Consider the following 15,050-nt stretch of genomic DNA (forward strand, 5'->3'; position numbering starts at 1 on the left):
GGCAGTTTGGAGGCCCCTGTACAAACTGGCTCTATTTTACCTGAGTTGCCCCCCCTCCAGTGTGTACTCCAAAAGAGTGTTTAGTGCAGCCGGGAACCTTGTCAGCGAAAGGCGTAGGAGGTTGCTTCCACAAAATGTGGAGAAAATGATGTTCATAAAAATGAATTATCAACTCTTCCAGGGAGACCAGCCTCCAGAACGTACAGAGGGACCTGTAGTTGTGGATTCCAGCGGGGACAAATTAATACTCTGTGAGGATGAGGATGTACACAACACTGAAGAGGGTGAGGAATCGGTGGATGAGGAGGATGAGGACGACATCTTGCCTCCGTAGAGCCAGTTTGTGCAGGGACAGATTAATTGCCAGCTTGTTTTGTGGGGGCCCAAACAAACCAATCATTTCATCCACAGTTGTGTGGCAGACCCTCGCGCTGAAACGATTGGTTTATTAAAGTGTGCATGTCCTGTTTATACAACATAAGGGTGGGTGGGAGGGCCCAAGGACAATTCCATCTTGCACCTCTTTTTTTTCTTTGCATTATGTACTGTTTGGGGCCTAGTTTTTCAAACTGCCATCCTGTCTGCCACTGCAGTGTCACTCCTAGATGGACCATGTGTTTGTGCCGCCCACTCGTGTCGCTTAGCATAGTCATCCAGCTACCTCGGTGCAACCTTTTGGACATAAAAACACTATTGTGACGTGTGAGGTGTTCAGAATAGACTGGAAATGAGTGGAAATGATGGTTATTGAGGTTAATAATAGCATAGGAGCATAAAAACCAACAAATTCTGTGATTTTAGCTGTTTTTATACTTTAAAAAAAAAAATACAGATCCAAAACACAAAACCCAGAACCCAAAACATGGAAGGGTGGTTTTTGCAAAACTAATCCAGATCCAAAACACGAAGAAAGATCCAGATCCAAAACCAAAACACAAAACATGAAAAGTGGCCGGTGCACACCCCTAATATATATATATATATATATATATAAAAATATTGTAAGTACCTGCAAACTGATGATCGACACAACAGCACTGCAGCTGCCAGCAAGACTTATGAGGCTTCGTTTCTGTGTCCCAGATCACCAGCAGCCAGCAGGACCAACTGACCCAGACTGACACCTTAGGGGAACAGTCCCAGGCTGAGCAGCCCTCATGGAGATCACCGATAGTACACAGTTGAACTGCTTCATTCTGGGCATGGCCCTGTATCGTTGACAGGGTGGCACTTAAGTGATGTTGCATGTCGTGACATCACACGGCACCAGGACTCTATGTGTATGTGGTGCAGGTAAGGCTAGTGAAGCCTTCCTCTGTGCTACCATGTGTTTAATTCATGCCAGTATTTGATCCTCAGGGGGATGGGGGGGACGCAGCTTGCTGTTGGGGTGGAGGGGTCTTGGATGCCCACTAGCAGGCTGCTGTAGCAGGAAAAAAAAATCCTATCTACAGCAGCACAGAAGATGCTTTGGGCCTATTTTAATCAGAGGGCCTGGAGCTGGAGCTCCAGCAGCCCAATTGTTAATCCAGCTGTGTTAGAGTTAAGTCTAGTGGAAAACATCACAGGTCTAAGGCAAGTACAGGTGTTTGTAAGTATAGTATTTAATGAAAGGTAAAGCATTTATTACTATAAGTAAAAGTAAATCTGAAATCAATTAGAAACTAAATCTAAACAGCAAATCACAGACCTCAGACCAATACAGATGGCCAGTGTAACAGCCTTGTAGAAAAGATAATAAACTTATCCAACCATCAAAATATAACAAAACAAACTTATCCAACCAGCAAATCACAGGCCTTAGGCTAGTACATGTAGCTAAAGATGGAGTAACCAGCTAAAAGTCTTTACACCTATATAGCAATGTGGGAAAAATCATAATGAAAAGCAGTGCACTTTGTAATTGTCATTGTTATATGTTAAAAGGACATGCACAGTTTAACAAACCAAACACTTCAGCAACAGGGACTGCCACCAGGGGTGTTTCTAGAGAGGAGGGGGCCCGTGTGCATTCTCCGACAGAAACAAATTCTTCTTTCAGCTTTTAATTTTTGGGGTGCATCTGACGGGGCCAAAACACACAATAAGTACAGTAATATACACTGCCACTCAAGCTCAAACAAACATCAATTGAAATTAATAGACTTGATATTGTTTTAAAAACAGAAAACAATGTCTTCTTTGGAGTGCAGCTCACTCAGACACAGTACTGTATTTTAGTCAGCTAAGCTTGCAATAACTGTAGAGTCTCTGCCCCTAATGAACAAGATATATACCCTTTTAAATCTGTACACAGTAAGTGCAACTCAAACACAACATGAGGGGCCTGTGCAGATTGATAGCTATAATATAATTCCCTTTATCTTCCTTTGACATGTACAGTTTGAAAGACTGTGTTTTGTAGTCCAATAAGACACAACACCGAGCAAACTAGATCTTTGGTCAGCTAAGCTTGAAATCACAGTACTATAATCATCTACAACTGTCTCCAATGGCAACCATTGCAGCACAGCTACAGCCAAAAACCCTCTCCATGCACTCTAATATGGCACCCGAAATCACAAGAGAGGGACTTAATGCAATTCAAAATACAAGAGATCCAACATTTCTGGGAAAATTATGTTTTGCATTGTTTTGAGAACCGAAAATTAGTGGGAAGAACCAAGTCATGCCCTGATTCTGTCAGATTTTTCAGAATCCGACTCACTCATCTCTAATAATTACCACTTTAAATATGGCATCTAAGACCGATGAAGATACAGCGACTTTAAAAGGTGCTGCATAGCAGATTTAGCCCAAGGAGTTGTTTCTAAAGTATTAGAGGAACATTTCAAGTTTTATTGATGCTTATTGATGAATGTTTATTTTTTGCCAGCAAGTCAAATGGTTAAAAACATGGATATAAATGTATGTAAGGCATGTTTGGTATAAAGTGGACACACACACACAAACATTTTATTAACTTATTAGTTCAAGCATTTGTAAAATACAGCTTTAGAACATATGGGCTAGTATGTTAAGATTAAGAGTGATTTTTAATATAATTATAAACAATAATGCAGAATACATTTCTCCAATATAATATAAAATTAAGCAAAAAATGCTATGATAATCTAATTTTAAAATGTCAATGGAGGCAAACAAAACATTTTGTGAGCAAAACAACAACATCATTTGGTAGATAAAAGTGGAGTGCTCAACAAATACATAGAGGTTAAGGTCAGTGACTAGGACAAATTATCAGTTTCTTTCCTCTTCATTGTGTTCCTTAATCGAACTAATGACTTTGATCAAAGCTAAGGAAAGACTTATTGTTAAGTAATTTATCACAGTGTGATTTATTTCTGTAATAGTACTGCGCATGACAAAGAGCATTGATTAGAATACTCTTTAATGAGCAGGCTCATTTCACATTTAGAAAAGAAGAAAAGAAGGAAACCTTATGTGGGCCAATTTGGATTTGGATAGCTTGCTGTGCTTGGAATGGAATATTTGCTGCGCCGGCAATTTAATACTCCCACAGGGATGTAAACACACTGCACAGTATAAATGATAAACCACTCTTTTGGTTTTGTGATAGGCTAAACATACAAAGTTACATCAAATATTAAACAAAAATACTCTGGGGTGTACTTTCAATATATTCATTGATCTATGCTGTTAACAACATTTTAGCAATAAAAAGACAAAATCAGAAGACCACACAGCATGGTTTCTATATAATGTGTAGACTCTAATATCATGCAGTCATGTAGAATAATAACTTTAAAAAAAAAATATATATATATATATATAGAGAGAGAGAGAGAGAGAGAGAGAGAGAGAGAGAGAAAGAAAGAAAGAAAGAAAGAAAGAAAGAAAGAAAGAAAGAAAGAAAGAAAGACAGGAAGAGAGAGATCGATTATATATATATAATGGTCTGGCACTCCAAGTATATATGCATGCAGTATTAGAGGTTAAATAAGATTCTCTAGGCAAACCTTAGGTGACTATAGAGCACTTCACATGACAAGTCTAGATTAATTTTTACCTTACAAGTTAACAGTACAATCTGTTATAATTCCAATTCTTTGTAGTATCTGTTGAACTGTAGTCGATTGACACTTAAATCAAAATAAAAATGCTTTATTCCACCTGGTTATTAAGCACTAAGCAGGATGTGATCAGGTTAAAGTGAGTAGCCAAGACAACTAGCAGTGAAGCTTATCTTCTTTGTGGGAAACAAGCATTTTAAAGTGTCTCAGACATTTAATGAGAAGAAGGTCAAATAAATTCAACATCTTTCAAATAGGTACAGTATTGTATAAATGTATAAACCCTTGGTATAAAAACATTTTTTTTAAAAGACATCTGCAAGCACCACATTGATCGTTCATGAACAAATTATGATAATAAATAAGTAAATCAAACCTGTCAACGATTCATATTAATTTTCATGTTGGATAAGTTGATCAATATTTGTGCATTGCACACATTTCTATATATACAAATTGCACAATGCCACACCTACTTAACATGACATAACACATGGGCAAGCTCACTATGTGTATATGCTAGTCCTTAATACATTTCATGATTGTCAGCTGTGCCATTTTCACTCTAGATCATGAATGCTCACATGACCAGGGTCCACCCTACCCTTTGTTTTCATGTTTGCATCTATTTTGTTTAACTTATATATCTATGTTTTGTGTATGACCTGTTTTTGTAGCATAATATGGCAAATTTTCAAATCAACACCAATAATAATACTAATATTCAAAACCTGAGATATCTATGAAAATTACTGGATATTAGAGCAGCAATAACAATATTTAAAAACTACAACATCACTAAGTGGTTTCTCTTGCATTGAAATGAGATTTAAATCAAATCTAAAAGCTCTTGGAAAACCGTACATGCAATAACGATGACAGATGAAAAAAATGTCAGGTTCTGGACTATAGATAGACAGTAAAAAGGTTGACAATGTCTAGATAGACATCATATGTTAGAGATTCAATAAGTCTACTGGGACAAAAGTTCGACAGGGACAAAAGGTAGACACACTAAAGGTAGACATGTAAGAAGGTCGACAGGTACAAATGGTCGACATGGTCAGAAGGTTGACATGGAAATTGTCCTAACAAAAATGGCTGACACATTTTTTTTTATTTTTAGGGTCAGGTTTAGGGTTAGCGTTAGGCACTTACTGGAGTGTTAGGGATAGGCACTTACCCCGACGGTTACTGTTAGGCACCAGGAAGGAGGGTTATGGTTAGGCATGTACTGGAGGGTCAGGGTTAGGCACTAGGAGGGACAGTTAAGGTCAAGTACCTACCCCGATGTTTAGGGTTAGGCACCAGGAGGGAGGGTTAGGCACCAAAGGGAGTTTTATGGCACTTTTTCTGACCCTACACTCACTAAACGAGCACTGGTATCATTAACATATAAACTGAGAGCCCTTTGAGCCTCATTCATTGGAGCACTCGCAGGCATGCGCTACTGTGTTGCTATGATATCGGCATGCAAATATATGATCAGATGCCTGGAGAGCATAGGTGGCTATTCTCTTTTCTATTAAATACTGCACTGTGGTTTGTTAAATTTATGTGCTCAGAATGATCAGTGGATACAATATATTCATTGATGTATAACATCATTCCTGCTTGCAACATGATATATGTGACATATGTGTGGGCAGTGGCCATAGGATTGAAGTTATCCAATTGATTCTTAATGGATATGTTTATTTTCCAATGATTGCAGTAACCTTCTTTATGCTACAAACAGGATTGAACTTTCAAACACAGTTTTGTGAGTATCATGCTTTAATTTGGTAGTAAAGATGTTACATATAACAATTAAAGATCAGAGAAAACTACATTATATCAAAACATACGTTAACCCTGTTGAACCTGTACGTTTGTTACATGTTTACTCTGGTGAAATGATGTAAACCACGTCTGCTCTTTCAATTTATATAATGTATTGCTATATTGAATGATGCCGCGTTTAAATGACTATTGAAGATCGCTCCTGATCAGAGATGAATGCAGATTTAAGTATATGTGGGTGTACTGATACATAATTTTGAATTCGCTCATGCTTGCATGACCTACCTACATACTTGAGGATCAGTAGGTGTGGCATAATCAGGAAATCAATTCGCTCTATAGAAAATATTTATTCACAGAACGTGGTAATTGTGGATTCCTGTCTGAAGCAATATATGTTATTTGGATATTATTGAACCACACATAATATGCTGATTATGTATATAAAAAAAATATACTTTTTAATATGTTTTCTAAATATGTTGACTCAGTTATTTTAAAGACTACACTAATAAAAGTTATATTTAAGGTAAATAATTCAAACCAATTAGAGTGCCCCATAAAAAAGAGTCTGCTTTTTCTCTTTTTTGTATGAATTTTGTTTATTCTGACTCAAAGGGAGCACCGCCAAGGATTGTAAATTGACGCAGGTTATCTGTATTTATAATGCTTGAAGTTGGTTCTCTATAATAAATATTTATGTGCCGAATATTGGCTTACCTTAGGCTAAGGCTCCCTATAATTAGCTCTTCTAGTGCGGATTAAGGGCCTGATTCAGACCCACTCGCGAGCGGCTGTCCGCTCGCAAGTGGGTCGATGTTATGCACTGAGCATGCGCACAACGGAGGGAGCTCCGTCGTGCGCATGCGCCAGACGCGACGAGCGAAGGAAAGTCCTTCGCTCGTTGTGTCCGATCAAAGGGGGCATGCTGTCAATGTTGATTGACAGCACGCCCCCTTTGGTGGGCGTGCCGGGGGCGTGCCTCCCTGACGGGGGCGTTCCCACGGGAACGCCTCCCGTCAGACCCGGCCCACTGACATCACTAGTGATGTCAGTGGGAGTGATTTTGGCTCTGATAGAGCCAAAACCACTCCGGAGCTTGCGGTTGAAAACCTCAACCGCAGGCTCCGACTCGCAAATTCGATGGTCGCGATGGTCTCGACCATCGCGGCCATCAAAAAGCACGCTCGTATAGCCTGTGGGTGGTGACCCACAGCTATACGAGCGTCCAGGAGGACGCTCCATGAAAATGGAGCCCGGCCCTCATTCAGAGCGTGCGCTCTGCTCAGAGCGTACGGCTCTGAATGAGGGCCTAAATTTCTTGTTGTTTATTTGTCTATCCAGAAACTGTTGACCTTTTTACTTTCTATCTGTTAATCTACACCCCAAAATTTCACTAAAGTACTGTATTTAGAAAAGAACCTCTGAAATTGTCACCTAATTATATTATTGTTATTATTTCTGTGCCAGATACAGATTGTCCAAAATATTTTAAACCACTTCTAAGATTGAAATGGTTTTAGGGAAAGTAGCCTCAATCTCATGTTCATGTTCACAGTATAACACCAGTAAGATGAAATGTTTAATTATAGGGCCTGATTCAGAGCTGAACGCTCTGACCAGAGCGCTTGCTCTGAAACAGGGCCCTCCTCCCTGAAAATGGAGCGTCCTCTTGGACGCTCGCATAGCTGTGGGTGACCACCCACAGCATATGCGAGCGTCCATGATGATGGTCGCGATGGTCTTGACCATCGCGACCATCGGGCTTGTGACGGAGACCCTGCGGTAGGGTCTCGCTGCCGCAAGCCCAGGAGTGATTTTGGCTCTATCAGTGGGGCCGGCTCCAGACGGTAGGCGTTCCCATGGGAACGCCTCCGTCTGGCAGGCACACCCCTGGCACGGCCACCAAAGGGGGCGTGCTGTCAATCAACATCGACAGCACGCCCCCTTTGGTGCGAGACCTGGAGCGACAGCTTGGCTGTCGCAGTCCGTGTCTCGCGCATGCGCACAACGGAGCTCCCTCCATCGTGCGCATACGCAGTGGGGGAACATTGACCCGTTTGCGAGCGTCCTTTGCTCGCGAACGGGTCTGAATGACCCATATAGACCCTACAGAGTTACAATTTAAATATAACATTTGCTACTATAGGGCTACATTCTACATATACAAATTTGGTGCTTTTTGTCATATACATATTAAAATTATATGGTTTTCATTGCAGGCTTAGAAATGAAACAAAATAACTGAAGTCCAAAGCAGAGTAACAATTCCATTGTTAACCTACAATGACCTCAAAATCATAGTTACTGTATCTCCAGCAGTTCTGGACTTTCACTCACTGCTGCTCAGACAGTGCACAGTGGTTGGAGTTCAAATAAAAGCTGTTTAAAAAAACAGCAGTGGTGGGGATCATTTTTTAGGACTGGATATGTTCAGTTATCACTTAGGAACCAATTCCAGAAGATAATTGAAAGGTTTGGCAGTGGTCTCATAGCAGCCTATGTGACACAAGTAAATTAAATGGATATTTTATTTTTTGCATTACTGATTTTATTTAACTTGTGTATAAACTTGTATTCATCTTGGTTGTCTATAAATGTATAGATAGCTACTATCCATGTGAGCTACAGGCTAATTTCTTTAGTAGCCACAGTGAGGGTGTAAAACACTGAATATTAGGATGCATATGACATACTTTGTATAAATATTTTATTCTAACACATATTGATGTGCATTAATCTTAAAATACAGTTACATTTTAGTTCAGATTGCAGGGCTACTTCAGTGGTTGTATAAGTCCTGGAGGCAATGGAAGCATTCATCTCCAGGTGTAAGGTGTGTGTGGGGAGGTGCTCAAGCACCGATAAGGGTCGAGAGCAAATGTACATAATACTAGGGCCCACAGCCTAGGTTAATTGTTCTTGGTCTGTATGCTTTCTGCCTTTATAAGCATGTAGAAGGTTGGAACTGTCTCTACATGTAGGGAAGATCTCATCCCTAACACCTGGTAGAGAGGTGTGGATCATCCATCTGGGTTGAAATTCCATCACTGTGCTTCAGTAGTATAGTACTGAACACACACATACATGATTCACATTAATACTATTTTTTCTTTAATTACTGTTGAAAATCCTATAACTGTTATTTGAATAATCTTATGGGGGTCTTTACTCTTAATATGTTGTATGTTAAATATGATGCATTTTTTTTACTATACTTTAAATAATATGAACTTCAATCAAAGCTCAGAGATGAAATGTGAAAAAAAAAAATCAAATCTTGATATTTCAGTGTAGTTTAGTGAATTTAGTCCTAATAAGGCCTTTACCATATTTCAGGTTAAGCCTGTTTTACTTTAAACAGAAACTTCAAAGCAATTGTTTATAGTAACAATGGCACAATTAAATAAACAAACAGTATTATATTTTAGCTTATGTAATGAGAGAAGACAAAGTGCCATCCACTTAAATTTCTCCATGTACCATGTATTAAAAGTGACAATTTGTCATAGAGATTGCAGTTTTGTTTCATCAAACAAAATAAACTGCTTAAATTGGCAGCACTGCTCTGACAGCTATCTACCCATGCTTATGCACTTCTAAATTGTGTTTAAAAAAAAATTTTTCCAGATTTTTTATTCAGTATAGATGGAAATATGTCATACAATAGAACTATAAACCCGATTATTAGTTACGCTATATACAATTAAAATGTCTTACATTATTTTATTTTTTTTAAACAATGATTGTTAAATCATAATATAGATTTTCACCTTTATGATTTGAAGAGATGTCTAAAGGGCCCATACATCAGCAGTCAATTGGGATAATTCTCCATTCTCCTGATGCCTGAGTCAGATTATTGGCAAAATCCAACATGTTTAATAATCTTAATTCCCTGGTTCTGACCCAAAAAATTATTGGAATCGGCGAGTCTAGGATTTTTGACATGTTGTATTTTGCCAAACCCCAGAGAAATTGCTGATCATTAGCAATCAAATTGGCATCAGGAAATGGGGAATTTTCCCGTTAGATGTATGGCCTACATTAGCCTGCAGGAACGCTTTACTACAGTAGATTTAGATCATAGAAGTCCAGGCAGCTTATCCTGGAGAAGCAAGTAACGTTTCAAAAGGGTAGTGTTAAAAATTGTAGTGCGGGGACATTTTACGTTATCCATGTAATTAAATACTACATTTCCTAAAAATCTTTCATTGAAACGTGAAATGGTTTTCGCTCAACTTGACAATGGCAGTGTTAAAGTATAGCAAGTGGAAACACCACCTTGATGTTTAGATGAGATCATATTGGGAGAACATACAGTATACATTTGGCCACACATTTTCTTTAACTACAACTTTTTCAAAACATTTGTGTTGTCAAAATATTTCAATTATTGTTTTTTTCATTGATGGCTTCTCTGTCTAAGGATTAGGCCTACAATAGTAAATACCAGTATTTTGTATAAAGCAAGCCTAATAGTTTGGAGTAATTCCTTTATTAGCAGCAACTTGCCTACTTGGAAAAATGTTATCTTGCAACCAAGACAAAATTATTAAAATAAAAAACAACAAAAAACACAAACAAATATGGGCCAGAATCAGAGGATGTAATGCCTAATTTAACACAGATTGAGCGATTGTTTGCTATGCACATGCGTATAAGCCACACTGTGCACACGCCTCAATTGTTTTGTGATTACGCTCGCACAGAGGATCAATTTGCAAAGTGAGTGACATGTAGTGAGTGTTTGGGGAAGGTAATGGGGGGTGGTTAGGCAAACGCTGGTGTGTCTGACCATTTCAATGTCATTTCTTGGGCATGCATAAATTAGCTATTGCTGTCTCCTCCACAGCATGAGAGCTTTTTGCGTGTCAGAAGAGCTGCAGTGTTTGAGACAGGTCATACTTGCTGAATGCTGTATGCTGCATGGTTGCTCAATCTTTATCAATGTTACCAAAGTTTGTGCTGTTGTACGTTGTTGGACGGATACAAGAAGGCAGCATTGTTCTTCCCTATACTCGGCTATGCTTTGGAAGGCATTGGCAAATTTTAACAACTGCGATCCGAGAGAGAATACAGTTATGACTGCATTAGCGTACATCTCTGAATCTGGCCCAGTATGTCCAAGTGACAGTATAAAATTATTTGTGTGGTTTCGCAGTTGATTAATAAGACATTTTCCATGCTTAATCCTTTTACATGTAAACAAGATTGATTGATTTAAACAAAAAAAAAGTAGATAAGTAGCTTATTTTTTTCTTCTGGATTTAACACTAATAAAATAAATAAAAAAAGTAATTCAACATTTATATTAAAAATCATTCTGAAAGTAAAAAAAATAAAAAATAAAATCAACAATACACAATATTTCATGCCTGAATGTGCAAGAGAATTGATTTGGATCACTTTTGAAAAACCTGTTTAAAACTGAGAATGCTGAAGCTCATCATTCAAATCCACTCATTTTACTCACAAGGGACTCGTGACAGACAAAACTAATCTAGAACAATCTCTCCGCTAGCATTTGCTACTGAAATGAGGGCATTGTAAGGAACAAATTGTGCCATCAGCAGCTGTTTTTTTTAAATGGTTAAAACTGTAAACATGTTACAAGCAGTTGTTAAATGTGGGTGATATGTCTATACTCTGATAAAGCAATAAGAATGTTAAATTAAATGGGAACCAAAGAATGGCAATGAATGTTAAATGAAAATGTAGCTTTTACATTTACCAGATTAAAAATATAAGAAAACCTCTTACTGACTGGGTTCATCAACAAAGCCAGGAATCCATACCAGATACAATCTCATCTTACAATAATGACCCCTCAACCACCGCAAAAAAAATGCATATTTTTATTTTTGAAACCATGAAGTTACTCAAATGTAGTTTTTCCATTGGAAATGTAGCAATACATTAAACAGCTACTCTTCAAAATAATAGCTGTTTAAATGCCTTTTTGGTTATATTACTTTTTTAAAATCTATTTTTGCCCTCTGTATGGGGCCTATTCATTATCTTAATTATTTTCAGGGAAAAGAAGCCAGGATGAGATAGACCCCTGCTCCTGAGAGATTACAATCTAATGATATTTTTTAAATATTATATGTTTAAAACATTTCCACAAGTTGAAACATTGTTGAAACTATACTATATACAGTATGTATAGATGTATAATAGATGTCAAGTATGGTAACACAATTCTTGCAGCTTATACACATGAAGGTTCAAAAAAGTGCCTAAAGATTGATAAAATATGCAGCTAATAAATACAATATAGGGTATGCATTTTAGCATGGTGCTCAACTATTGCAAAATAAGTGAAAACACAGTTTGATAATTACTGAAGATAGGGATTTACCAAGTAGACGAATGTTAGTGTATTGGTACATTCTCCATTCTGTCTCCCATACTTGTTTCTGAATATTCCTTAAGACAGGCTCAAATAGCCAACACTTAAAAAGGAAGTTGGTGCCTTAACAACCCATCTTACATCAGGATGACCTCAACACCTCATTCTTTCCACATTATTTGTTGGATATGCAGGTTTAGCCTTTAACCTCCTCTTGCTGCAGACAAATTTAATCACGGAAGACTAGATAAGCAAAGTAATTAAAGTGTCAATCAAACTGTATGTTTAGATTTATATCTATATATAGTCAGTAAAAGTACATATTTAAGCTCACATCTTGTTATATGAAATCATCTTGACCACTTCAAAACATCGACATAAGATCATTAAAATGTCCACAGTAGACACAGTTGATTTTTTTTGGAGGCAGTCACCTGTCTTCTTTCAAGACTGTATATGTTATTAGTGACAGATTTAGTTTTGACAGGAACAGTGTTGTTATGTGAAATGCTATGTATCTTGCGCAGTAATCAACACTCAGCAAGACAGTTAAAGGAGCTGAGTAATGTGTGGCTACTATTACACTGATTCTATCAGGACCTAAGTCTTTCTGATATATGTTGTTTTTAAAGGTGTGAGTAAAAGTGCAATAAAAGATGGAAAACCAATTCACAAAACACAGCTAAACAAAAAGGAAGAATTCCTTCATTATTAATTGTAATACAATTGTTTCAGGGAAACTGTTGACAAAGAAAACACTGAGGCCCTGATGCTGAGTTGTGCACGCATTGGGCATTATTATGGAAAAATAAAGATGTATGTAAAAATGCATACTTACACACAAGTTGAGGCATATGCATCATAAGATGCATGCAGGTCCACTAAAGTAGCATATGGCCCAGTTTACATCAAGCATATGTCACACACACTTACATCCATGTTCTTAGCCAGTTGAGTTGCTTACAAAATATGCATTCACTATTGGGTATAATACAAGCACACAAATGCAACTGATAAAAAAGGCTAATATTTCCATGCAAAATTGTCTGTGAACAGCCAATTATGAGTGGTTATGTCTTGCTGTAGACCATCATCAGCATCATTATCATCAGTGTGTATTTGCTTCTGCCCCCCAGGAACCTGCAAATGATACAGCTTTGAAATCTGACTATACATCACTGTACTGGTCTATATCTGTTCCCAATTGGGTGAACATACCATCACTGTAGTTGGCTTTCTATATGAGGAAGATCACATGGGCCTAAAGCATAGAAGCAGAAGACTAGCTCTCCTGAATGCTAGAAATATCTCCCCATTCATAAATTACTGTGTAAAAGATGATTGTCTACAAATACAGGTTTTTGTTTATAAATACTGATCTGGATGTAAAGAAGTACAGTTTCATATGTTTGATTATACAAGCTTCCCATTTCACTATGTGTGTCCAAATTACTGTACACATGTTCTTTAGCTCAAGTATAGAGTTCAAATGAATAATAATAATAATAATAATAATAATAATAATAATAATAATAATAATAATAATAATAATAATTGATCAATCGTCAAAGATCAAATATCCAACTTCTATAGGAGAAGTGGTCTGGACTTCTATTCTCTAAATCTAGTAAAGCGTTCCTGCAAGCTAATGCAGGCCATACATCTAATGGGCAAATTCCCCATTTCTGCGTGCCAATTCGATCTCCGATGATCAGCAATTTCTTGGGGGACTGGCGAAATATAACATGTTAAAAATCCCAGACTTGCCGATTCCTCACCTGCACAGATTGGGGGTTCATGGGTGGGGTTGGGGGTTTGCTGGCAGCAAGTGCTGATAGGAGGGAACAGTCCTATCATAACAGTGCTGGGGTCAGAAAACAAGAGCCAGGCTGTATCTGGAAGTCTGCCAACCAGTGTGAGTTGTGAGCAGAGGGAGGGGACGAGACCCCCTTCAGCTAGACACATGCTGTAAGAGATTACATTATATTATATTAGAGAAAGAGAGAGAGAGAGAGACTAAACTCTGGTAATATAGAAAATGTTAAATGTTTTAAATTCATTGGTTTCTTTATATATATATAATGCTTTTCACAAACAAGATTAAATGCTGGATTTTACTCATTACAGTGGAGTAGAGCTGAAGTGCATTATTATTCCAATTAACAGTCATTTCACAGACCTAGAAAACCTCTGAAAGAGCATCATAATTCTCGCAAATTTATTCAAGTATTCTACACCAATTAAAATGTGTTAGAAAAAATATATAAATATAAGTGTGGACAATTGTAGTGCCAGAATATGAAAATGTAAATCATTATACAGTATTGTGGTTAGTCTTTACAGTGACAGCAACATGTCTATCCTACAGCTAATGATCTTGAAAACCATGTTTTCAATATAAGCTTTTAATCAATAAGATACATGATAACATAATAATGTATTGAACCAGTCACAAATATTTTTTTTTCAAAAGTTGTAGATAACATAGATAGATAGATAGATAGATAGATAGATAGATAGATAGATAGATAGATAGATAGATACTTACTTGATTTATGGTAATATGTATAATGTTCACTAGCAAATGCAGGGGTGGCTTCTGAGTACCTAGAATCCCCCTTGACAGACTGATTCCGCTCTTCACTCTCTGGTCGCAGTGGGGATGGAGCCTATATGGCAAGCCCCACCCCCAGACAACACAAATTTCATCATTACAGTCGGGGCAGAAGCTAATGATGTGAGGAGCACGCCCCCATTAGCAACCTGCTGCTGCATCAGAAGTGTAAGTATATATGTGTTTTAGTGTGTGTGTATGTTAGTGTGTATATATGTGTTAGTGTGTGTATACTGTATATGTTTTAGTGTCTATATGTGTATGT

The 15,050-nt window shown here is 37.6% G+C and overlaps 1 protein-coding gene across 4 annotated transcripts in view; it reads left to right on the forward strand.

The window, feature by feature from the left end:
• The window catches only part of NLGN4X (neuroligin 4 X-linked), a 391,249-nt gene that overhangs the window by 252,592 nt on the left and 123,607 nt on the right, over window positions 1-15,050 (forward strand). The gene's annotated exons all lie outside the window — the stretch shown is intronic.

Source organism: Taudactylus pleione, unplaced genomic scaffold (genome assembly GCF_031769625.1).
Source record: "Taudactylus pleione unplaced genomic scaffold, aTauple2 ptg000026l, whole genome shotgun sequence".
Taxonomy (NCBI): domain Eukaryota; kingdom Metazoa; phylum Chordata; class Amphibia; order Anura; family Myobatrachidae; genus Taudactylus; species Taudactylus pleione.